Source organism: Galleria mellonella, unplaced genomic scaffold (assembly GCF_026898425.1).
Source record: "Galleria mellonella isolate WM207_F2 unplaced genomic scaffold, CSIRO_AGI_GalMel_v1 utg96, whole genome shotgun sequence".
Classification (NCBI taxonomy): domain Eukaryota; kingdom Metazoa; phylum Arthropoda; class Insecta; order Lepidoptera; family Pyralidae; genus Galleria; species Galleria mellonella.
Genome location: NW_026442179.1, coordinates 3,130,316 through 3,155,559, shown reverse-complemented (window position 1 = coordinate 3,155,559; position 25,244 = coordinate 3,130,316).

Below are 25,244 nucleotides of genomic sequence, written 5' to 3'. Positions count from 1 at the left end.
TTACTTAACTAACTAACTGTTGATAACAAATAACGGTTGATCTATCGAGGTGTTAAGTGGTAATAAACAAACCTATTTTGATGTTTTCAATATTAGCAAGAAAGATAAACTTTTAAACGGCTTAATAAATAAATTAGTCTATGACTTTTTTATATAGCTTAGAATGGCAAAGTAGCTGACGGCGCACCTGATGAAAAGTGGTAACTGTGGCCTTTATACATGAACAGTAAATACCATAGACATAACTGTGTCGCCCATGATACAATTCATGCGTTGTCATACTTCAACACTAAGGTATAAAATATACCTCTGTATCCTGTAATTTAATTGACTTTGGGACAGTCGTTATATATAAGTCGTTATATATAATATTTGGATATAAATTTATTCTTTTTATTGTAATATATTTTTATTTACTAAATGAAAAAAAGAAATATAAAATAATAAAAAAATAATTTTAACGTCAAATTCATTTATTCAAACAAAAAATATTTTATTAATTGCTAAAATATTTTAATTGTACTGTCAACACTGAAAAATTTTACTCCCCAAAAATCCCCATTATTAAAATGATCCGCCATTTATTGAATTCATTTGTTACAAAAAATGTGATAAATGAAGAACCGCTCGATCGATTTTGTGCAAACTTCACATAAACCATCTACTAAATAGTCCGAACAAAGCCTAAACATTTGGTTTGGATAGGTGAGCCCGTTCTTGAGTTATAAAATTACAACGAAAAGTGGTATTAATTTTTATATATAATAAATAGATTATTTTATTTTACAACAATACATGTAAGAATAAAAAGAAAAATACATACAGTTTTATTATATTATTTTTTTATGTTCAATATAAAAAAATAATATAATAAAACTGATCCTTTACAAAATATACAAGTGTGTTTACAAATGAAAGGAAAAATACAATAAAAGCTATATCATGGACGGTTTTTATCTATTATCTTCATTCTCGGAGACAATTTATCTGGATTTAATGACGTGGAAATAAAATATATCGAATGCCGCTTAGCAGTGTCCTAGCAATTTGTATGCGGCTGATTTGTACGCATTGCTTATATGTACTGAACTTGAAAATTATACAGATTTCATACCTATTTTTAACCGACTACAAAAAAAGGAGGTTATGAATTAGGTTGTATTTTATTATTATGTTTGCCACCTCATAACTTCATCAGTTATAAACCGAGTTATAAAATTCTTTTTTAACTGGAAAGATAATAATTTTCAATTCTTTCTTTTTGAAGTCGGTTGAAAATGTAGAAATTGTAAAAAGTTCCGGCATAGAATACTAACATATGGAAAACTGTTCTCACCTATGGGCAGGAGCGCCACAGTACCAGCTCCTTCCGTTAAACCTCATTCAAAGTCGGAAGGCTCAAATTATTGATAATCAGCCCTTAATGTCCGATCGACCCACTAAAACTGCGTAGAGATGTTGTATCTCTATGCATTTTCTACCGAATTTATCACGGGGAATGCTTTGAGGAATTGTTCGAATTGATACCTGCTGCTGATTTTCACCACCGTGCAACCCGCCACAAACTGAAGTTTCATCCCAACCATCTGGATGAGTGGCGGTCTTCCACCGTGCGTTTCTCAAAGCACTTTCTTCCACGCGCAATCAGTCTTTGGAATCAATTTCCACCAGCACTATTTCCAAACCGATACGACATCATAACCTTCAAGAAAACATCATATTCCTATTTAAAAGGCCGGCAGTACACCTGCAATGCCTTTGGTGTTGTGGGTGATCATGGGCGACGGTAGTCACTTGCCATTAGGTGAGCCGCATGCTCATTTGCTCCCTGTGTTATAAAAAAAGGACTGGTATTTCACATTACTAACAATTCTTTCCCCCTGATCAATATATTAGGTCATGTTAACAGACAGTTCATTCAGAGTTTTTCATGTTATGCGGTCGACGACAGTGGAGTGATTTATACGATTAGGGTCGATGGATTGGTCTAGAACTATTATCAGAGCTGCGCCAGCAAATTGGTCCGCGTGACAGACACTATAAAGACCAACCCCTATATTCACAAAAACGTCAGACGTCTTTATTTACTTATTTTTATATACTAATAGTCCGCCGTGTGGTCTCGGCATAGAGTAGTCCACCCCTTAATTTCCTTTAGATATCGTAAGAGATGACAAAGGGGATTTATGGTCGAGGGATGGGCAACAGCGTCCCACTTAGAACATGACCAAAACCCATCTGCGTTTGCCAATCCGCCAGCTAAGCATGGTAGTTGCCAGTAGTTTCTGACAAAACCTTCCAGTAGGTGGAGGCGTATGTTCAACAGTGGACAATAGACGGCTGATATGATGATGATGATGGTGATGACTATATATCTGTATAACGAGAATTTTATGAATTCACTCTGTTTGTCGTCTCCGACAATTATTTTGACTTCATTTGGAAGTCTTATTCAGGGGAAGTACGGCGCTTATAAACATATTTTAGCTATGAAGTGTTTTAATTTTTCTTTTGAATTAAATTCTTAAATTGGAAAAAAAGTTATTATTTTGATATTTTATAAAACTAAATCGAACTGAACTACTAAATTGATTTTGATAAATGTTCTAAGTAATTAATCTGTAACTATATATTTTCAGTTAAAAAAAAAAGATTTTTTCAAATCCATTTATGATGACTGATGAAGTTATGGGGTAACGAACATAAAAAAATACAACCAAATTTAGCACTTCCTTCTTTTCAAAGTCGCTTTATAATTAATTTAATTGAATAAGTGTCACACAATCACTCTATTATATTCTCAAGCTAGAATATTTATAATATGAAAAATCACGCAACGACCATTTGACGACAAACCAGAATACTCTTACCCGAGCCAATTCAGAAATGTCCATTTTCTAAATTGAGCCAACCGGGAATCGAAATTCAGGACCTAGAAATCGAAATATTTACGCAAAACAACATGCCCACCACTGTGCCATGTACATCAGCAAATATATAACAAATTACGAGTATAACGAAAAAAATATAATCGAAATTGAAAACTTCACCCCTTTCGAAATTACTCGTATATATAGAATTTTACTGAAATTATCAAATGTCCCTCACCACATCCGTTGACCAATCTTGTTTATAGTCATACAAATGGCTTATCACATAAACTGATTGCTCAAAGTTCCGTAAAGCCAAACAGTAATGTTTGAGATTGGCTCCATCCTTTGGGGTTAATGGATATCGATTTACCATCATCCGGAATGCCCACGCCTGACCTCACGAGCCTACGCCACTGGGACCAGAGTAAGCGGTTTTTACTTATTTATAGTTCAGGGATAAATTTACAACTGCGTGAGTTGGCAAAGCAAGGACTTAACGCTGCTGACCACTTGAAAGCAAGCAAGTTTGATCGAGTGGATCAGTTTATACTAGTAGTGGCCCACGACATTGTTTAATAATAATTATTTACTATTATTGAATTTAACTTGTTGAGCATAAATACCGTGTAGTATCGACTTAAAATAGGTTACTCTTTCCTTAGTGGGTGTTGTTAGAGTCAACTAAGAGAACTTAATAGTCGAGAAATGGGCAGGATCATCCCTCTTATATATTCACAAAAGTCTAACTGCGGTTGCCAAACCATCTGCCAAGCATTGTAAGTACTGGCAAACCCCCCCAAGGGGTAAACTTATATTCAGCAGTGGACAGAAAAAGACTGATATGAACCATCATGTAATAATCAGATTATGCCGAAAATATTGTATAGACCTCGAATAAAATAATTCCAAGAACAGTTAGTAAACTTTCTTACGCGCAATATACATTTGAATAAGTGTTACTACGAAAATTGTCTACACTATTATATAAAAGAAATGGACTCGGCTCGCTTAATATATTCAGAATGGATAAATAAAAGAAAGTCTACTATTTACATAATAAAAATCGTCGTGTATTAAGAATAAATATTACTTTAGTTTTTGCTCGCAAATTCGTATGCGTAGATTTTAGAAGTATATAACCACTTCTAGGTAACGTAACATGGTAACACTTGATTTTAAGGTAGACCTGTAAGGATATTAGTGGTAAAACCGCATTCGATGTGGTGCAGTAGTTTTTGTGGGATTTCAGAATACAGAAGCTTCTATTGTTCTTATTAAGACCCTCATAATAATCTTCAAAACAACATTTTCTTCAAAACTTACAATTATATATATATATATATATATATATATATATATATATATATATATATATATATATATATATATATATATATATATATAATTGTAAGTTTTTGTAAGAATATATATAGTTTAACAACTTGTTGACAATTTTATTATAATAGTAAGTTTTAAATGTATTTATGTATATAATTTGTCTCTAAACTGCAACATTTTTTATAAAAATCGTTTTTTTTTTATAAATATACACAAATATATCTTAAGTTGCCATGTCGGTTCCAACATAAAATGGGCCACTCCTTCCTTTCCCGTAGGTGTCGTAAAAGGCGACTAAGGGAACTGATGGTGGAGAGACGCCCGAACGGGCAGCAGCGTCCCTCTTAAAATATCTGTAAAAGCTTAACTGCGGTTGCCAACCCGCCAAGCGTGACAACTACTGGCAAAACTCCCCTTATGGGGAAAGTGGACAATTAAGGGATGAAATAATAATAATAATATCTTAAATTATACAATGTATATCATAATTTAGTTAATGTAAAATTTTAGGACAAGCGACATACTAAATAAACTAGAATTGTGTAATTTTCTTTAAGAAAAATAGCACCACAATATATATATATATATATATATATATATATATATATATATATATATATATATATATATATATATATATATTTAATTTAATAAGTGATTTTTTTTTATAATATTTTACTCAACTAAGTGTTTTCTTTCGGAAGTCCATATCACTGGTTATTTTATTATAATTATTTTGTTTTATTCCGCTACATTTATTATGTCTGTAACTGCCAACACTCGAAGATTGACCACCACTGTTACTACCAGAAATTCTGCAGCGTTCCATACTAGTCATATATATTTTTCTATATTATTTATAATACTTAAAATAGTAAATATTTTTTATAAATAATTCAAATTCGTAGTCGATACTTTAAAATTAATATAAATTAACTATATATACTACCCATTCCTGGAACTGTTTATTCAATTTCAAATTTGTAGTTCGTACTTTCAAATTAATACAAATTTCATTATATATATATTATCCATTCCTGGAAATTATCCTCCTACCTCCTTTCTTATATGTTGGATTAATAATTATCAACTGTATCAAGTTACTAATATAATAGAATTTGCAAGTATACCGTATCTACTATTGTCCCTTTAAATTTACATATTCTCACAACAAAGACATGTCCCCTAACAATAATTAAATTGCTCTGTAGTTACAAGAGATAAGAAGATAGTTCCAAGTACTCACGTATAATGACTGTAATGTCCAACGTACTGAACATGCATTTGATTTATATCCATAATAATGAATGAGCATTTTGTTCAACAAGACGTGAAATTAATTGTGCAACATAATTGTTCTGTTAAACTAAATTGTTCGCTAAATTGCTTTGTATTCATGTTTGTATTTTAATTTTATTTCAAGTATTAAATTTATTTAGAATTAAAATTTTCGATTCATTAGTTTAGTTAGTTCTAAATATAAATTATTCAGTCACATTATTTCTTAACTTAATACATATATAAATACAATAATTAATCAACGTCTAATGAATTACGAGTAAAGAGCAAAAGTTGTACTATTTATCAATGAACTGTATTAATTAATAGTACATTACTGCAGCGGCCAGCAATCAAAAAGTCCATCAATGCCTAGTTGTGGCCAAGGCTTGTACTTGTACTTATAGTACTTTTCTCAAACAGTGCGTGGAAATACAACTTTTGCCAGCCGCTGCCCGCATGTATCTGGCCAGTACGGCAATTTTGATTTATCTCTAAGATTAACTATATAATACTCACATTTCCAAGCATGTTTGAGAAAATGAAAATTGCATCAATCCTACTATTATTTTAAAAAAGCTGAATATTTGTGAGGATGGAAAGAAAGAAATATTTTACTCAAGTAAACTTAGATATGCTCAAAGCATATCTAAATTTACTTGAGTAAAGTATTTCTTGTGCGGTCCTAGCATAGAATAGGCCACCTCTTCCTTTCCCGTGGGTGTCTTAAGAGGCGATTAAGTGAGGGCGAGGGATGGGCAGCAGCGTCCTTTTAAACACATCTAAAAAGCTTAACTGCGGTTGGCAATTCGCTTGCCAAGCGTGGTAACTACTGGCAAGACCAACCAAGGGGGAGGTTTATGTTTAGCAGTTGACAGTTAAAGGTATCAGCATATGGAACTTAGATGAAGCGTTTTTTGAATAGTTTTTTTTTATTACTCCTCATTCGGGATGAAATTTCAGTCCAAATATATAGTCAAGAAATTCAGGTTTTGCTTTTTTTTTAATGTTTAATTACATAAATAATGGATGATTTTTTGTTACTCCCAAGAAAATACTATTGAACGAATTATAAAACACTCAGAGCTGAGCCTATTTAGAAAAGTGGTTTCCGAAATTGGCCTGACCGGGAGTAGAACCCGGAACCTCATTATGCACAATGACGTGACCAAGGTTGCGTCATTGAGGTCAGCAATGTCTATTATTTACCATAAAATTTGGAGACCAAAAGTTGTAATTGTGAAACATAGATTTTAGATCTGAAAAATACCATATGCCAGGATAGTATGATAGAGTAGCAGGTGGAAGTGAATACTGTGGATCGGTTCATCCAATCAGGTAGATGAAATCCCAAATTGAAAAATAGTCCAATCCGCCAACGATACTGCTTTGCCGAACGATTGGATTTATAGACTTGCGGATGCAAATACCCTAGTTTCGATGGCATTTCAAATATTGGCTGTTTTCTTTTGAACATTTTTCCGATCAATACCGGGTTGGTCGTAATGTATATGCCGAGCTGTAACCCGGGTAGTAGTATTCACGAAATTAAAAGATTCACCCAAAAAAGTGTAGTCTAAATTTGAAAATATTTCTTTTAGCGTACCAAACTGATGCCATTTAGTGTGCCAAATATTACAAAAAATGCTCATAAAAACTTTTCGGCATGTTCTTGGTCGTAAACATAATGACGCTTAATAGTCACAAAGAAGAGGGAGGGATCAAACCACCTGATCACCATGCTAATGATATTTTAACGTAATAGGAAGATCTGTACATTAACGAGTTGTAAACTATTTACCTATACCTACAATAATCGTAAGAGTTCTATAAATTACTGGACCCGGATAAAAAACCTATTTAGCCTATATCTTTCTCATTCTCATACAATACAGATATACCAAATATTACAGGAATTGGTTAAATCGTTAAGGTGCTATGAGGTAACAAACAAGCTCACATTCAAATTTATAATATTAGTAAGGATTCATGCTATAACAAATTTGATGATTCGATAACAACATTCTGTAATGTTGTTATTGAATTATATACTTTGATATATATGTAACCATTAATAAATTCTAATGTCTGTACATTTGCAAATAATGCATAAAATATCTCGTGACAATAGAATTTATTAAAGGCAAACTTGCAACAAGGTATCGTGTCTATTCGCAAACACACAACTATTCCTAAAGTATTCGAACTGGCTTGAATTATACAGCAAGCACGAATGATATATTGTACCCTGTCAACTCCCTATTCTTGGCATTCTATCAATGCGAACTGATAATATCAATAGCTCCAATTCAGCTTTATGAAAGAACATTTTGTATCAGTAATAATAACTATTTGGATAGCGTACCACCTGTTACGAGATCTAGCGAGTTCTGGAGTCTCTTACGTAAATTGGGTTTGTGAATAGATATCACTGATTGAATTAGCCGCTTCATCGGCCCGCTACGTTTTCGGTGGGTAACTGTATCTCGATATACGTTAGGGTCACATTTATAGGAGATAGCGGAAAAATCGCTTTAGCGTTTTCGCTTGAGGAAAATGCGGCCGCCAAATAATGTGGGATTAGAGACAATCTAAGTTGGGATTGTTTAACTTGCTGGAAAGAGGCGAGGTTCCGCCGGACCTCGTTCAAGGTTGGCTGCGTCGTTTTTATACAGAAATTGATTAAAAATAACAAAATAAGCTTCGCAAATACGTAGGTAAGATTCGTTTGAACCGTGTAAATTTATGGTTTATGAGAGATGGGAATTAACGTGATCGTTAAGGTGAAATATGATAATTTATTTGGGTTATCTCGATTTATTGATTAGGTTACACCAGCCGTGGTTGCGAGGTGATTGATACATATCTGCTATAGAATACTAGTCTGCCATTATCCTGCAGTATTGAGAATATTCACAGACCATCATGTAGATTGTTTTAATGCCACGATGCGGAAAATGTGCCTATCTCTGATGCGCAGAGTACGTGTTAGTGCCACAAACGTCTTGAGTATGATAGATAGCAGGCTGGACTCTATGTATATTAATCACTGCTGTGCGTATAATTATGTAAATGTAATTTATTTATCAGCCTGTATAACTGCACACTAGCCTGTATAACACCCTCCTCCATAAAGGGGGTTTTGCCAGAAGTTGCCACGCTTGGCAGACAGGTTAGCAAACGCAATTAATCTTTTGTGCTGTTTTAAACAAGATGCTGCTGCCAATCCCTCGATTATTGAGTTCCTTTAGTCTCTTATGACACTTGCGGGAAAGGAAGAGGTGATTTATTCTATGCCGGGATCACACAAGAAATATTTTACTCAAGCAAACTTAGATATGCTACTATAATTTATAGAATGTGTGTATGGAAATTTACTGACATTAACTATTAGAATATTGTTACTAAAACAGTAGTAGACAAAAGTCTGGACTTATTATATAGATAGATCTATTTTCTTCTACCCACTCATCGTCCTACATCACACAAAGACTTACCTCTAGCCAAGTTGGATTCAATTATCGAATGTCGAATCTTACGTTCACCAAAACTTCGATATCCAACGAACGCGCTTGACTACTCCATCAAATATTATAGTATTGATTATATTTATTTCTTTAGATTTACTTAGTATACTGCTTACATACTGCTTAGTGTACCTAGCTACTTATACCCTGGAAATAAAGTAACAAGTAAAATATCAAACTTTACTTATTTTAGGGTACTTATTCTAACTTAAACAAATTCTAAGAATAAACACATTGACAGATATATAGATACTATTTATTGTTACCATCAAAATTTTACATTAGTAAACTTATTATAATAGATAGGTACAAACAATTAAAAGAAATGACCACACCGAGAATACAATGGGTCCCTTATTGCCAAAAGCGACATCTTTCACAAAGGGATTTCATTAATTCAAAAATAATAATTAATGGTAATAAACAGAAATTAGGATACCTTGTGTCATTAGGAACCAGGCAATAAATATCTGGCAATGCAACCCAGAACATTAAGACCCGAGTCAATTCAGAAAAGTTTGGGTCCTAAATTTTCCCGACCAGGCAGAAAATTGTTTACTACTGCGCCTTAAAGATCGTAAATGTAGAAACAAAAGATTTACTTACTAAGTAATCTACATCCCAAATTATTACTTATCCTTACATATATTTTAATATTTTTGAAGAAATCCTTTCACGCATGCACGTTACTAAGAAAGAATAATGTCCAAAATAATTTTCTGTTTGAATCCAGTAAATCATAAAAGCAGTCTACATTTATAATATCAAGTTTCAGTTTGTCAGTGAGTCAGGACAAGTCTTTTTATAATAAAGATGGAAATCGTGAACTTTCAACTAAGCGTTTCATTTTAATTAGACTTACATTAATAATAACTCTTCAAATTAGTGACCTAGTTTCGGAGAATTGGGCCATTTCTTGGCATGGGCCTCTAGTCTATTAACTCAATATACCTACATATATATCTTGAAGCAATTAAATAGTAAAACAATAGATTTTCAGTAACTAAATTCGCCTCTGATACTATTTCTTATTCTGAGAACTTCAAAATATTTCTTTAGACTATGAAATAATTGCTCGTTAGACAAAATCGGTTATTTTGATCTAAATTACTAAACCGAGTTTGATAAGTTTTCTATAGGACCAATATATATTTATATCCTTTCAGATAAAAAGATTTCAAATCGGTTTAAATGTAGTGAATTTATGAGAAAGTGCTTCTTTCTTAAGTCGGTTTAAAATGAGCATAACCTATGAAACCCAAACCTATTTGCTTAAGTTATCCGTATAGGAATTATAACATACTAGCATTTACCCGCGACTTCGTCCGCATGATCAGGTTATGTACACTGGTCAGGATTAAAAGTAACTTGGCCTTCTTAATTCGATACATTCATAATAAAATTTATACTAAATTTCATAACGATCAGTTAAGGTGTTAATGCGCAAAATAACTCACTTGTAACATTTCAATACTAGGTTTTATCTGTAACTTCATGCATGTTACCGGGATATATTCAATAACCGGGATAAAAATAGCTTATGTCCTTCTTCATCGCATATAGTACTTGCATACCAAACATAACACACGATTAATTGCCTGCATAATATTAAAAAAAAATATGTCAGTTTTAGATTTGTAATAGATTTGAAAAGTTTTATATAAAATGAATAGTATTATGATTCGTATAAAATGATTTTTTTAACCACCCCCGATCCGAGACTTAACTCATCAGACAACTAACTTCAGTATTCTGTAATTGTATATCCAAATTTCCGAGAAAGCGGAATCATTTCCTTGTGGAATAATTTACAGTGCTTCAAAATTAATAGCTCAGTTTGAATACTTGGCGTCTCATTTAAAGTTTTCTTAGGTGAAAACAGACTTTACTTTTTAACTAAGAAATGCTATAAAATTACAATAGGTTTGTTGATATTGCAGACTGTCGGTGGAATTTGGAATTTATCTTTATCAGTGACTTTTACGGCTTCTACAGGGTGTTACCTTACTTATACGAGTATCATAAAAATAACGTTATATACATATAAATATAATAATATAAAATAGCATTAAAAAATTACGTAGTATTAATAGTAGTAGAAGCTGAAATAATGACTTCTAGAAATTTTGTTTGTCTGTCTATCTGTCTGTATGTTTTGTTTTGGCATCACGCAGAAACTACTGCACCAAATTGAATGCGGTTTTCACTATTGTATGCCTATATATATATAGGCATATATATATTGAATGTATATATAAAGATATAACTTAATAACGGGTGTACATTTTATTTTGGTACGCCATCCAAAAGCGATCTATTGGCTTTTCTACTTCTTAAATTCACGCTTTTCGTAAGCGCGGATTACAGAAATAAAGACAGAAGAAGGCAAAAAGGTAGTTTCACAATATAATTTATTTGACCTGTTTCGATGTATGAAAATCAAAGTCCTCTTTTATAGTGGAAAGACTTAATAATAACTAAAGGAAAGCCTCCCGTGCTAGCTATCCGTGTAGGTCCCGGCATAGAATAGGCTACCCCTTCCTGTGGGTATCGTAAGAGACCACTACCCTTAGTGGTTGTGGGTCGCCCTGCCCATCCCTCCACCATAAGCTCCCTAGCTTATGGTGGAGGGATGGGCAGTATTTTGAGAGGGACCCTCTCAAAATAACAGGTTAACTGCCGTTGCTAATCTACCAACCGTAGCAACTACTGGGAAACTCCCTCTTTGAGGGAGGTCTATATTTAGCTGTGGACAGTTAACGGCTGATGTGATGATGATGAACTCCCATCATATCTAACTGTTACGATCATCTCTATATATTTATTCTAGATTCTACCTCCCAAAACTCGTGATTTTTTTAATGCAAGAATATGAAATAGTGACCCCACCTGCGCTATCAGTATATACAGAGCATCAATGAGGGATGATAGGTGAAGATGAAGTACGTCTGTTGGCTCATTGTCAATTCCATCCATTAATCACAATAGTATCCAAGAAGAACTGTGTGGTCGACCTGATAGAGTACATTGTTAGCAAGGGTACAGTTAGACTTCATTACTAACAATCGTCTTTCCTCTCATACTTCGAGTTGACCCGTCGCTCTGTTACCTATGCGACCCACAACTACTAAAATGAGGTCAAATTCTTCTATATAAACTTTATTTAAGTATTCTTATAAAAAAACTCTTTTAAATAGTTTTTTTTTTCATTACAATTCTTTAATATTTTCAAAAGGTTATTATCTGTTGAGAAGAAACTATAAAAAACGTAATATATTTTTTTAAATCTCTGAAGTTTGTAATAGTTAATATAATGTTTATCTTCAATTGTCTAATGTAAATATTATATGTTTTAAATCCCGTGTACGCACTACGTTAACTAGGGGTAAGTAATATATAGCAATATCTATATATTTTAATTAAAACATCTATATTTTGGTCCAATAACGAATATGTTAAAAGTCTGTTATCCAAAAAAATAATATTTTATAAACATTGGGTAACAGTTTATAAACATATTCGAAAACAGATATCCGACCGATATGGGTAATATTGTAATGGGTGGATAACCTTTTTTCTGCTATCTATATCTAGAGAAATATATAGATATCAGATCAGTATTACCTATGTCTAATGTTTACGTTCACTTTCACTTCTAAATAATCGCTTAGAGATTAATAACATGCACTAAGTATTTATCAATGATACTTTAAACTGAGTAATAAACTGACATGTTTTCATTTTATGTATATATATATATATATATATATATATATATATATATATATATATATATATATATATATATATATGTCAAAAAAAAATCAATTGTGGCAAACCAGGTATTCTTATTAAAAATTGAAAGTACTGAATCGATTTTGATGGAATTTCAATAAGACCAATCTGAAAACTATTTTCTTTTCATTTAAAAACATTCCAAGTCGGCTTATAAATGACGGACTTATGAAATAACAAACATAAAATAAATTAACTGAATTGTGAAATTCCTTTTTTTAAGTGGGTTGAAAAAACGTGTCAGCCTACAATACAATTGGCAGATCGTTTCATGACACTTTTTTGATAATCAATACTACATCTAAATATTTTATATCCATGGAACCATAAGATACTTACAGAATAATTAACCCAATTTTGTGTCGTTGGAAAATGATCCATGAAAGGTCAGAGTTGATATCGTTTATGTTAATACGACCTTAAGCTTGAGAGTTTTAGAATAAGATGAACCAATTCAATGTTTCGTTTATTATTTCGAACTTAAGAATTATTCAAGGTTTCGCGACCCATGTTTTAATTTTAATCTTTAAAGGTGATTATTCTAATGACCTTTTCAATGTAATGGTTCAGCATACCGCTTCATCTAATGATCTTGTTTAGTTTGATCTCCACCCAATATAAAGTTTTTAATTCGTATGGATAAATATACATTATTCTGCGTGATTTATATATAGGCTGTTCAAGGCTGTTCTTTTCTAGAAATCTGTCCGATTCTAGAATAAGGGCATACGGGTATGCGACCCGGCCTCCCGAGCCGCTGCAGTGTCCCAGTCCTTTCCGAAACTGCAGTGTCCCCCCTTTCCTTTCCCACATATGTTCCTTATTTCTCTCATTCACCAATTTCTTTTACGCATTTCCAACGTTCCCTTCCTTTTTTCCTCAATTCTTTTACTCCATACCGTAGGTGGCAGAAACCACCAACAAATGTATTCCCAAAGAGGTTTGATGTCAGGCAGGTGGCCGATCGTAAAACTAAAAACCAAATCTTTTTGTAATATGGATAAAATCAAATTACGCCGACCCCAAATATATATATATATATATATATATATATATATATATTTTACAGTAGTTTAGTATTCATAGTACAAGCTGTACTTAGTTTGAGAGTATATGCCGCTTTGTTTATTATTAAAAATGTTCGTTTATCTGCATGTCTATATATATAGACGTGATTTGTCTCCATTTGGGGTAGGGAGAAACAATGGAATATCAAATGCGTCGATTTAAACATACCTTATTCCCTTCCTTCACATTCATCAATTTTTCAACCAACTTCAAAAAAGTGATACAACCGAATTGAGAATTCGGAAATTATTTGTATACGAGTATAACCATTATATTTCCTTATTCACCACTTACGGCACTCACGGGAAAGGAAGGAGTGGCCCATTGTATGCCGGGACCACATGACTAGTTTATACTGCAATGATTTAAAATTAAATGTAACCTGTTAATTAATTTAGCCATTCAAGATGTCTACCTGTGATACCTATTTAGAACTTTATGTGGCTAAGTGCTTAAAATAACTTCAAAGGATAAGTTCCCGTCGAAGGGGGATCATATTTCGGTGAAAATGAAGATTATAAATTAATTTTGTTATTAATATATATTTATTTAATTTATTTGTGATTTAAATATTGATTATTTGTAATTTTGTTTAAAGTTTTTTTAAGAAATTGATCATCATCATCATATCAGCTTATAACTGCCAACTGCAGAACATAAGGTCCCCCTAGGGGGATATTGCCCATATAGTTGCCATGTTTGGCACGCGGATTAGCAACTGCAGTTAAACTTTAGAGATGTTTTAAGAGAGACGCTGCAGTTCATCCCTCGCCCTCCCTTAGTCGCCTCTTACGACACTCACGGGAAAGGAAGGGGTGGTCCATTCTACGGAGCACACGCGACTTAACATACATATAAACGGTCTTTAGCTGTACGGTTATTACCCTTGTACATTCTGCAGTTTTATTTCAGCTTCTCAAAGGTTGAATGTAAGAGATCCCTTTATGGGATAAGTTCACTATTATATATTAAAACTTTTAATGTATTCATTATGAATTATATACAATAAAGATTTTACAATACAATACCTAAACATTCAATTTTACACTATGATATGTTAGTTTACCAGAGGGAGACTTTGTACAAAAGTCGATTGCTTGCGTACCTCTGTCCCATTCGTATTTCAACCGTAAAGCAGTGCATGCAGTTGCATGGATATGTTTCGGTTTGAATGGATATGTCGTGAATTTACTGGTTACGGAGGAATAACACCTGAGTCCTCAGGAATGGCAACGCATGGGGGGTATCATGGGCGAAACAGTATACTCTGTTATGTCGATGGTACCGCTCATGTCTATAGGCGACGGTTACCACTTTCCTTCAGGTGGGCCGTCAGCTTGTTTGTTATTCTAAGTTGTATAAAAAAAATAGTTTAACAGCATTAACCTAAAATTATCTAATCTTATAAAAAATATCCTGATATGTTTAACACAAATAGCCATCGCAGTTGTCAAGTGAAACATTGATGAATTTTCCGGTACGTGGGCGGGAAATTTCATGTAATTTATTTACACTCATGAACATCCCATTTGAAACAATTCACGCCTGTGACAGAGACATGCCATTAGAATACCACATTATTAATAAAATGTCATCATCATTTCAGCCATTAACTGTCCGCTGCTGAACATAAGCCTTCTCCGTAAGGGACGTTTTGCCAGTAGTTGCCACGCTTGGCAGGCGGGTTAGCAATCGTAGTTAGGTTTTTAGAGATATTTCAAGAGGAACGCTGCTGTTCATTCTTCTATCTTCTTAAGTTCTTTAAGTTGCTTCTTACGATATGCACAGGAAAGAAAGAGAGATGGTCTATTCTACGACGGGACCACATAGACACATAATCATGATATCAGCCGTTATTTGTCCACCGCTGCAGTTCCACAAAAAAGGCGGCTGCTGAATCGATTTTGATAAAATTTCTATAAAATGAATCTGTAAATATATCCTTTCAGATAAAGAAAGATTTTTTATTTTTAAATCGGTTTACAACTGACGAAGTTATGAGATGACAAACGTAAAAGAATACAATCGAAATAAGAACTCATTCTTTTTGAAATTGGTTGAAAATTATAAGACAATAGATTTTTCTAAATTATCATTATAAAGAGAAAATTTTTTTTATTATGTATGTTTGTTTGTAATGGTTAAAAAACAAAAATTTGACCGATTTTGAATATTTTTTCATCTATAGAAAGCTACATTGTCAGCAAATAACATAGACTAATGTTAATATATTAAAAAAACAAACAAAGCCGGGGCGAGCTAGTAGTATATAACATAATCTTTGTACTCAATTTCGACTAGCACTTGTAGAATTTTTTAACCATCAAGCGCTTACAGCTGCCTTATATCTTTTTTTTTATCTTTAACAAAGCCCTTGTTTAATTAATTTTTTAATAAAATATGCCGCTCTAAACAGATGCTACGACATTACGTACCTACCTGTTTTATGTAAAAATTAAGTTTGGAACACAAAATATCAAAACACTTACCAGAGGGAGACTTTGTACAAAAGTCGTTTGCTTAGGCACCTCTGTCCTATTCGTGTTTCTACCGTGAAGCAGTTGTGTTTGCATGGCTGTGTTTCGGTTTGAAGGATGGGATATGGCGTGAATTTACAGGGTACAGAGGAATAACACCTGAGTTCTCAGGAATGGCCACGCATGGGGGGTATCATGGGCGAAACAGTATACTTTGTTATATCCATGGTACTGCTCCTGTCTATAGACGACGGTTACCACTTTCCATCAGGTGGGCCGTCAGCTTGTTTGCTATTCTAAGTTGTATAAAAAAAATTTGAATGAAATCTGGTACACGGATAGGTTATATCCTAACTTAAAACATGGGATAGTTTATGACACAGTTACTGATGCTAATGCACGATACTGATACATACGAGCGAAGTCGTGGGAAACAACTAGTGTATAAATTATACTTCGTGATTCATCCTCGAGATTAGAGAACAATTTGTAGCTGCACGTAAGGACTCGCTAATCTCACAATCTCTTAATACACGTATAATTATAATAGAACGTGACTTAAGGTAAGTTCGTTTAATCTCTTACTCATTTAATTAGTTTTTATTTTATTTTAATTCAGATTCCGCAATAAAACAGCGACTAAAAAAATAAAACATAGTGACTCAATAAATTGGATAATGGTGAGATGTTTTATAGACACATTAGACTGAAATATGTAGATATTAGTGTTCAATAATGAATCGTATGTAAACAAATAAATTTTGGCGCGAAAACAAGAAAAATTATGCTGCGTAAAAAAAACACAAGAACAAGCGAGGAAGGGATTTTTAATAATGAAGAAGCTAGTCCCTATTGCTAGTAAAATAAACTGCCAGGTCGACCTCACCACGGTTTCACCTGGAAACCATTGTGGTTAATTCCTGGTGAGTTCGCTACGATGAGCAAATTGATCTGAATTCATTCTCATTGCTTTATTGGGGTCTCACCATAGTATTTTTTTATACCATTGAGATGACAAATAAAAATATGGCCTAATTGATGATAAGCGTTACCGTAGACTATGAACGATTACGTGCGTGTTGCCGACCCTGAAGAAACATCTTTACTTCTTTTTTGAAGAATCCCATGTAGTAGTCTGTTGGAAAAACCTCGATAGGGAGCTCATTCCATAACCTGCGCGTGGAAGTAAACATCTCTGAAACTGCTTTGTATGTGACCATCCAAGCTCTAAAGTATGGTAAGGGGATGGGGGGGAACTCTCCGTCGATGGCGAGCTGTACGATGGTGGAAAGTATCCATATCAGATATGACATCATACCCATCAAGAAAAGAGCATATTCCTTTTTAAAAGGCCGGCAGTGTGGCCGTGTTGTGGATGATCATGGACGGCGGTAGTCACCATCAGGTAAGCCGCATGCTCATTTGCCCCCTGTGCTGTAAAAAAATATATATACTTTTAGTATAGGCGGATTTATTCAGACCATTCCAATTCCATTAAAAAAAAACATGGAAGCAGATTAATTTGTTAATAAAGAATTATCAAAATCGCTTCAGAATTAATAACAATATCTCGAAAATACCACCAACATAATATATATACAGACGGAATTCGAAAACATCTTATAGAATTCGCTTAAAATATATACGAACCCATTGCGTCGCGTAAAAAGAGCGTAAACAATTTAATAACAAATATAAAAGATTGTGACATGTACGAGTACAATATTCATATATCTTATGAAGTTATTATAAGGAAGTCGCAAGCCCTATTTTCCCGTACACAATAACCGAGAGATGCGGTAAGCACACAATTATAATACGTACGAGGTTGTAACTCAATAATTTAAGCTTACAATTTGCGTGCGTAGTAACAAATGAAGTGTGCCAGTGAATAATTTTGCATGACGACCCGTCGCTGAGGGGTTTTGTCGGGGATGGAAGTTTTTCTTTTCTAACCAGTATGTATATTGTATAAATGTACTTGTATACGGTTATGTGGAGTAGGTAATACATTTTAGAATAAAAATAAACAGTTTTTTTTTTAAACAATTATAATTTTAAGCATATTTTAATAGTCATGTCATTTGTGTGTGATTCCGGTATAGGCCATCCCTCCCTTTCTCATGGGTGTAGAAAAAGGTGACTAAGGAAGGAGAACGAGGGATGGACAGCATCGCCTCTCTTAAAACATCTAACTGCGGTTGTCAATCTGCCTGCCAAGCGTTTAAAAAGACATCCATTTGCGGTGTTGTAGTGAAAAATATAATATTTGTACGTACGTGCGTGCGTGCGTGCGTGCGTGTGTGTGTGCGTGTGTGTGTGCGTGTGTGTGTGTGTGTGTGTGTGTTTAAGCGTGCCTATTATAATAATACTGGTAAAACCAGACAAATGGTCGGCCAAAACGTCTACCGGAAGGCTTATGTTCAACCACCTGGACATTCCCTATTATCGTTCCCAAGTGTCGTGAGTGATTGTTTACAACATATATAGTGGACTGTTCAACGCCATTGACATGACATGATGCCATTTTGACATACAAACTTCTTTTATGGTGTTGTATATATATATATATATATATATATATATATATATATATATATATATATATATATATATATATATATATATATATATATATATATATATATATATATATAATTTAAAATCTTCAGCTGTCCAATTTGAACATTCTATAATTTTCTGTCAGTTTCTCAAAAACTCTAATAAAATGAATTGTCACTTTTATTATTTTAAATATAAATAATTAATGTACGAATAGGGAAAAATAATAAGATATCTTCAACTTTAGTATTCTGATTGATGTTCTTTCAACTAGCAACTATTTTAATCCGAGACCTTTGTAACTGAATCAGGGTAACTTCAGCCTGTTACTGTAAATGTTATGTTTGTTTAACTGGTTATACGTTTATGGATTTTAAGCCTAACTGCTGTTGCCAACCTACCTGCCAAGCTTGGCAACTACTGGCAAAATCTCCTTGTGGGGAAGGCTTATGTCCAGCAGTGGACAGTTAACGGCTGAAAGAATAATAAAATATGGATTTTATATATTATTATGTAGATATTAATATGTAGGTAGGTAGTATAGTTTAAATTGAAAATTACTTTTAAACGTAAACATGAAACAAATTTTATAAAAGAAAATTTTATATTTAAAAATATAAAACAGTTTAAATACGATGCTCCACGTCGAAATTTAACAGTGTCTTAATAAATATTAATAACTCAAACATTTTCCAAGTTTTAACCATTTCATTGACTTTTTCGTCAAAAGATCAACACAACTTGATATCGAACTCGAGTTCCGGTTCAATGAATATTCAAGGATATTATTAATTCTAGACTAAAAACAAGGATCAAAGAAACCATACAATTCACTAATCATCGACCTTTTTGATGACGTAATATCGTAAGTAAATACAAGTTTTGATATGATATGATAGGATGAAGTATGATGTGATGTAATTTGATGTGATGTGATGTGTTGTGATACGATATGTATAACAAAATAGAATAAGGTTTGATAAAATCTAGTAGCAAAGGTCTTAATTTTTAGAAGTATTCACTTTCATCATTTTATCTGTATTTTCTTTATAGTATAGCTAGCTGCTAGAACCTTTTAATTCCTTCGTCAAATGGACTATTGATATGAGTAGATGGAAAGTACAAAAATTAAATATAATATGTAAGAATCAAAATTACAGTCATGAAATTAAAATAAAAAGTATAAGTAAGTAGTCCACCATTTTGTATTTATAGATTTAAATGAAGTAAATTTTTAGCAACAAATTTTTTATCACACCCTTTTTATTTTACACATTGAAAATATTACATGATTCGCAACTAGATAACATTCTGACCGTAACAGAAACGTATTTATCGTTAATGAATACGATTGATCTTAAAAATATAGATTATTTTTGTGCCAGCACGGCGGCGGAATTGTAGTCACGAAATTTAAAAAAAGTAGTCCACCATTTTCTATTTATAGATTTAACTAAAGTAAATTTTTTGAAACAAATTTTTCACCACTCCCTTTTTATTTTACACATTGAAAATATTACACGATTTGCAACCAGATAACATTCTGACCGTAACAGAAACATATTTATCGTCAATGAATACGAACGTTCTTATAAATATAGATTATTTTCGTACCGGCAACAGAATTGTAAGCAGACAAAGGCTTATTACAATTCTGTAATGTTTTCATCCTTATTTTCTCGTATGCGCCGCACAAAGATCTCTCACTTTGCTGCTTTGTCGAAGTAATTTTAACTTATAATTGGGAATATGCTTTGATTCATATGACACAGTTCTGGGGCGCAAAGGATTAAGAGATTTCGAGTCATTTGTCATTTATTTCGTGTACATTATATTTCGTTGGATAATTGCTCAAATTTTGTGTGTGGGTATAATGCGATGTCTCGAGGAACTTCTTAATGTAAGTTTATGGTAAAGGGCTTTAACAGAAGCCTTTTACCATAGACGGTAATTTTAATGGTGCTTCTATAGGATGGGACTGAAATCATTGTTTTAAGATAGTACCTTACTATAATAACTTGAAAGCCGTCTGGGAGTCTCGAATTATTTTGTCATTTTTCAATTTATATCTCTTTGGAATAATGATTCTGCCCATGAATATGTCACGGGCAGAATAATCTGCCCATGAATATGTCACGGGCAGAATAATTTTTAAAAATATTTTAGTAATATAAATTTTGTCTATAGATTATTTTAATAATTTAATTATTTTGTTTAATTTCATTCTTTATTATTGTTTATACTAGACTAAATTTTATTTGCAACTTCGTCCGGGATATATTCTCCATCTCATATACACATCATTATACTAAGTGTTAAGCCGTTAAGGTGCTATAAGGTAACAAATAAACAAACTCACTTCCACAATTATAATATGAATAAAAATTTAAATAAAATAATTTCTAAATTAGTATGTTCGTTACTGTTTCATAACTTTAATTAAATTTATAAAAACTGTTGACTAATTTTAAATTACGTTCCACAAAAAAATATTGGACTTAAATCGTGACAAAACCTAAAGTACAGTGAAAAGATTTTGTGAAAATATTCTTTCAAGTATATATATATATATATATATATATATATATATATATATATATATATAATAAAAATGATGGACTTATGCGAAAATACCAAATATATAAATAAGCAACTCCTTTTTTGTAGTCGGTTGATAAAGGGACTGTTAACATTTGTTTTACTGCAGGATTTGGATAATTAAATAAGCTATTAATTTCATAATTAAAGGATTATTTGAACAGGGGCATCGTTGGTGCCATTTATATGACCTTTACAAGGGCTATGGCGTTGTTGCGCTTTTGTAACTGTGTCATACATTCAAATGTCACAATTTATTTACCTCTGTAATATAGATACATAAAAAAATATCTAAATTAAGTTGTTTATAAATTCATTACTCATTTATTTGAAAAACAATGTACATTGTGTTTGAAATAAGAGATAATCATACAAAAAGCATTACATTAAATTGAATATTACAACCATCCAATATATTTTACAATAAACGGTGTCAATAATGGCTGAAATGATGATGATGATAATGATTGTTTTTATTTCGTATTATCTTTTGACTAAATTGCATCAATTTACATGCTGTAAAAAGAAAACTATACTCTATAAAATTTCCATTTTGATTTAGCTAATTGTTTTTATAAAAATTTGTAAAGTGTTAGACAAATTAAACTTAATCTTGTAAAATTTAATTTGTTTTTATATAAAAACCATTTTTTTTGCTTAATAATAAATGCTTAATAATTAAATTTAGATATATAGTGTCACGGACTTTTTGTTAAAGCTAAAAGTAATATTTTTGCTCTAGATTTTATTCCTTAATTTTAAACCGTTCCGACAGCGCACGCTATATTATAGAATTTTTGTCGACTTCAATTACATATATTGTGATTAATTATAAATAAAAAAATATTAAAACAAAAAACAGCTTATAGTACTCATAGATTATATACTTATCTAACAACGTAAGAATTTTCAAATTCGGATAAGTATATTAATACCGGAGATTATCCTGAACATCCGAACTCACAAATTTACCTCTTTATAATATTAGTATAAACTAGTATAGATATTTCTACTAGTATAGATAAAAGAGGCGTCAGGGGTGTTCTTCTCCAGAAATCACTCCCATTCTAGAATATACGGGTATGCGACCCCGGCCTCCAGCGCCGCTGCAGTGTCCCAGTCCTTTCCGCAACTGCGGGACACTGGTCTTTCCTTTCTCACATAAGTCCCTAATTCCTCTTATTTACCAATTTTCTTTACACATTTCCAACATTCCCTTCCTTTTTCCCCAATCTTTTCCTTCATACCGTAGGTGGCGGAAACCATCAACAAATGCATTCCCAAAGACGGTTGAGGTCAGGCAGGCGGCCGGTCGTAAAATTAAGCTAAATCTTTTTGTAATATGGATAAAAAACATACTACACCGACCCCATATAATAATTAGGATAAAGATAGGAAGAAGAAGAAAGACTAGTATAGATATTTATTTTGGTGTTACAATCTGAAACTACTATATATGGCTAATTCCGAAAAAAAGTCGAAATTGATGTCCTTGATGATTTATGTAAACCAGGATCGTCAATTATAAGATTTTTTTTTAAAATAAAACTACTGTACTAGATGTACAAATTTATGAAACAAATTAATTTTTTATACGATAAACAAAAAAGATATGTCCAAAAAAGTACCATAAAAATCATTCCCTCACTATGTCTCAAGCACTAAGCTCGAAGTAAATCATTAACCAAAAACGTAAAATTCTTTATAAATTGTTTGTTTTTTTATTTTTTATTCATATAGGATAGTATTGACTATACCTACATAAGTTCATAGTTTAAGAAATGCGAATGAAAATATTTTTAAATATAATTCAAAATTTGTCCTCAAAGAACTTATCATTCCCTCACTGTTATGAAACAATGTGATTGGAGTAATATTTAAAGGCCTCCCAAGCCCCACATAAAATTTTTTTGTAGTTGGCATTATTGGTCTTGAGAGTTTATACTAGAGCAGGCGGTTGAAGAAAAGATATTTTGTTAAAATTAATTTAACAACAAGTTTTTTGGATATTAAATTTTTCCATGTCATTCCCTCATGTAATGTTATCACAAGGTAAGCATTTTTTTATTTAATAATTGTAGCGTATTTTTATATGTTTTCGGTAGTAATGAAATACTGTTCACAGTTTATAAGAAAGTAAGGTTATGTCTCTGAGTTTATGGTAATTTTGTTTCGTTTCGTCATTTCCTCATAAATTTTTTTAATGAGGGAATGATCCGTGTGAGGGAATGATATATTTTCAATTGAAACTCAAAAAAGTTAGGGACCACCATACTATTTTCATTAAACAAGACCTAAACTACCACTTAAGCAAGATTAAATTCCATACTGAGCTAAAAAAATAATAATTAACTCGATAAAGCCATTTTCGACTTTTTTTGAGAATTAGCCATATATCCTTTAATTTTATTAAAAAATATAAAGAAATAATAGGAAATTTTATATTCTATTATATATATTAAATATATACCAACTAAACAATCCTCCCTCCTCAAGGTCGCTAAACCCAATCTGACGTAGTCAACGATCAAGTTCATGTTCCGTGTATTTACAAAATTTCATTCGAATCTGTTTAGGCATTCAATCAGAATTCAATAACAAATATCCAAACGTCTTTATAAATTATGACATTTATCATATTAGTAGAATCTCACAACCTTATTTCCACCTACAACTTTCCCGGCGTAATACGCCTCACTGCGTTCAACGCTTTGTTCTAATAAACTGACATCTTACTTGAAATTAATAAGGGCCCTAATTATATATTGCGTTGTAATTAACTCACTCTATCCAGTCCTTACATGTTCACATCAAAGTGTAATTTTGAATCTGTACTCAAAGTGCTTTAGCCAACACGCGTTGTGAACTTATTAGGTCTTCTATTATATTACAGTGCGTAATAACATTATATTACTATTATGTTGCTTCGCGTAAATGATGGGTTCGGATGGAGGGACTGTTAGTGTTGTGGACTACCAGTCCCATTGCTAGCAATATACCCTGTCAGGTCGATCTCTACGTGGCCTCCCTGGAAACCATCGTGCTGAATCCTAGGTGTATTCATCATGGCGGAAGGCGGGACACTTCCAAAGCCCAACTAGAGGTGGAGATCCGGGAACCGGCGCGCCACTCGGAGTGGCCCTGTCATGGGGTGGCGTCGCCGGTGATTGGGACGACTGCAAATTGCGAGCCCCAGTCATCGGCACACGGCGCTGAGAGGAATACCGAGGTGGTTGTTAATGGGTAAAAATCCCACAGTACCCACCGTCATACCGCTGGCGGTGGGTATCTTTCTGAAGATTTTCCCCTCGATAAAAAAAAGGTGTATTCATCATGATAGGCACAACACGACACAACTGACCCTCCTTTTAATCCTCACCTGTCATCCCTCACTGGTGCCCCATCAGCGTATACCGTTAGCGCGGGCAGAGCTGCCATTCCATTATCATCCATTAAAAAAAATACGGGTTCTTTTCTCGGTCGGGAAACAAACTTTTCTGAATTGATCATGTTTGGTTGTTTTTGTTCTACCAAATGTGCATTAGCTGGTTGATCCTGACATAGAAATATTTTATCTTGAAACCTAAGCAAATAGTGTGATTGTATGGTACTTAATAATATCATAAAGAAAAATATTCCATCGACATATTTTTGATTTTTTAACCACTATTTATGTTATCAATCACTAAACAAATTTACATGGAGGGAAAGGTATTGTTAGCAATGGA